A 3,447-nucleotide genomic window follows, 5' to 3' on the forward strand; every position below is an offset into this window, starting at 1 on the left:
AGTGCAAATCTCAGCTAGCTCTTCTGGCCACAAGTCACTACATAAGTAATGATCAGTGATCAATTATGCCATTTCTTTCAAAGTTTGTCAGTGAGCAGTCACTGTAGATCTCCTAATCAGTTTAAGCACAAACAGCAAAGTGTATAGGTGTTTTACTGCCTTGTTTCCTACTGATAAATCCATGTGACATTTTACAAAAATGGATAATTGAAAGGGAACTGTCAAACAAAGACGAAAATGTAGCAAAGAAATTATAAATGATGTAATACTAAAAGAGAAAGTTGAATCACACATAAACGGAGCTATAGAAGAGCAATCAGAATATTGACAATGACACCATTTGATAGATTCTAGATAAGCAGAGGGCTTAGTGAAAGTGATCCTTCAACATAAATGAGGAAAGTACTTATGACAAAATGTATGAAAATGTCCAATTGAAAGTGCCACTGGCAAAAACCTTCATATTAGAGGAACTCCTGGAGATATTTTACAAAATTGAAAGTGTAAAGGACAAAATGTTGGAAGTTGATTCACACTTAGGAGTATAACAATTTGCTAAGGCATAGAAAAGATGCTTGCTCTATCATAAGATATACCTTGGGAAGAAGAAAAGCACAAACACTATTGAAACTACTTTTGATGTTTTTACAAAGAAATAAAACACTTTAATTCTTAATGTTTCTAATGTTATAAATTACAGTTTGCTAAATAAATAGATACTGGTTTTATTATTTTTCATTTCCCTGTATACTTATAACTGACAATAAGAGAGATTTTAACAATTGAGGACAATTTTGAGAGGTCCTGGAACAAATGTAATTTTCCCCATTGATTATTAAGATCACTTTGAACTGTTTCAGCTTGCACAGTCATTTTTAGATCTCACACTGTGCAATTCCAAGACTACTTTAAATGAGGCAGCTCTCTTCCCGGTGTCCTCAAACATGATCAATTAATGCGTCTGATGAGTCTCAGCATAGTACTAAGCAGCATCTGACTATTTCTGACCCTATCCTCTCCACTTTTGCCAAGAACACCCACTTACTGGTGTCCCCCTGCAAACTGGCTAAACCTGGAATGGAACCTTTAACCAACAAAAGCCATCAAGTTACTCCCTTACTAAAAACCCTTTAATGGCTTCCAATTACACTTGGAACAAAATCCAAAATCCTTACTCTGGTCCCTAAATTCTGCATGTGTCTCCTTTTCAACTCTCCATCCTTCTCCCATGCCAGCCCCTGCCCAATCACTTCCCACTCCACCACAACCAGGGGCGCCTTTCAAGTCCACAAATGGTGGGTCTCAGTGTGGCTTACATTGTCATTCTTTTCTGAGTATTCCCCTCCTTAACCCTACTCATGTTTTAGGTCCCAGACTTTAGGTCTTAACAGTTTAGTGCCCCTTTACATGCCCTCATAAAATCGCCTTGACCATGCTTTTGTAGATCTTTGGACACTTTATGTGTGATAAATGATTTAATGGTTCTCCCTCCTGCAGGGCCGCATTAAAAATTTGGTGGATTCTTAGCACTTTTGCCTTCGTGGCCCCTTCCTCATTTAAAACATAGAATAAAAATTAATACATTTTCGTGGGCCCTAAAGTTTCACTTTCTTTTATGATGTAAGAAAAAAATCAAAACATTTTTTTTGACCCTAAGAATTCATTGTTTTCTTCTGACTTTACAAGAAGTTAGAACGTTTTCGTGAGCCCCCGAAAGTGTTGTGGGCCTGAGGCAAGGTGCCCGCCATGACTGACGTATGATTGGCCCAGCCCGCAGGCCTGAGAGAGCCTGCCCAGGAGACAGGGCGTCTGCCCGCCCTGTCCTCAGAAACACATGCCCAGGGACGACCCATCCGCGGTGGATTTGGGCTTCTGGGCGTCAGTCCTGCCCCAGGCCTAGGCCGCTAACATCTGCCAGGGAGCGGGCCAGAGCTGGCCCAAGACCACCCTGCGCTATGACTTCTCCTGTTTCCCCCGCTGAAGCCTCTCTCAGCCCTTGTGCCCCGAGGCGTGGAGGAGAGCCGGTGTCCTCCCTTCCTGTGGACAAAGACCCCATTACCTACCTGGCCTTCCCGCTCTCCGGGCGCGCCTGCGCGGCAGGAAGCTCCGGGGTCAGGCCGGGGGCAGCTGCGCGGGGCGGCTCACCGCAGGCGCCTTCTGGCGGGCGCCTGAGGCTGCACCACAGGACCTCGGTCTTCAAGTCCCCGGGCTCCGGGGCACACTCCTTCGTTGGCCCTGAGGTAGAGTTTTGGATCTCTGTTGAGAATATGATGCTAAACCTGACACTTCCTGGTGCGCTATACCCCCGAACAGCCATGAAACATTCCAGTGGCACCTCCATTGTGTTCTTGGCTTTAACCTTTCTCTTCCATTTCATTCATTCATTGAGTCAGTCACTCATATTCAATAAATACTATGTGCCAGGCACTGTGCTAGGACTGAAGCCTTCTTACACACCAGCCTCAGCACAATAGGACCCTCCTCAAAGCTTCTTCCTCTGGTGCTGACACATGCCTCTCCCTACAGTAGTTGCTCCTCAACAATCCAGCCTAGGCATCAGTCCCTTCTCTGAAAAGGGTTTAGGTACTGATTTTCTGTCTTTTAATTCTTTTTCAAAAATTTTTTTCAATATTTTTTTACATCAGCACACAGTAAGAAGTTCATTTTATATTGCAACCTAATCACACGTAAGTAACATACATTCATAATATATTAATGAAGTAAACTTTTCACAAAGTCATACGTATGCGATGTTATCTTTAATTTAGGAGCTAAGCCCTGATATTTTCTATTGCATTGCATTTTATTCTATTTCGTTTTTCATGCTGGTTGCAGAGCACTAAATTGATTTTGCTATCTACTAATGGGTTGAGATCCCCACGTTGAAAAAGTCACTGCTCTAGGCAGTCTCATTCATGCTAATTTAATTAATATTTCTTTCTTAAATACACATCTCCAGTCTATATTGCTCTCTTCAGGTCCTGACACATACATCCAACTGCCTATTGAACATCTCTATTCAGTGTTCTATAAGCACCTTGATTTCAACATGTCCAAAACTGAACTCTCATCCTCAGCCTCACACCAGCCTGGGTAACTGAATAGATGGTAGAACCAATGTTTTATGTCTCTGTATATAGCTCCACAATCTTTTCAGCTGTCCAAGCCAAAGACTTTGCATTCATTTATTCAATATATATTCACTGAATGCCTACTATGTTTGAGGCTGTATCATTCTGGAAGCCTCCTAATCCATCTAATCAATCACCACGACTTGACACCTTCAGCCCAGTTCCGAGGTACAACTCCCACGTACACCTGGGTCTAGCGCTACCTCTACGTGGCTTGGGGATCTCATTTCCTTAGCCCCACTTCCACTCAACCCCGATTGGCTGGAGGAGGATATCAGCACGGCCATTGGTCCCCTCTTGAAGGGGCGGAGCCGAC

This window comes from Rhinolophus sinicus, linkage group LG05 (assembly GCF_036562045.2).
Source record: "Rhinolophus sinicus isolate RSC01 linkage group LG05, ASM3656204v1, whole genome shotgun sequence".
NCBI lineage: Eukaryota > Metazoa > Chordata > Mammalia > Chiroptera > Rhinolophidae > Rhinolophus > Rhinolophus sinicus.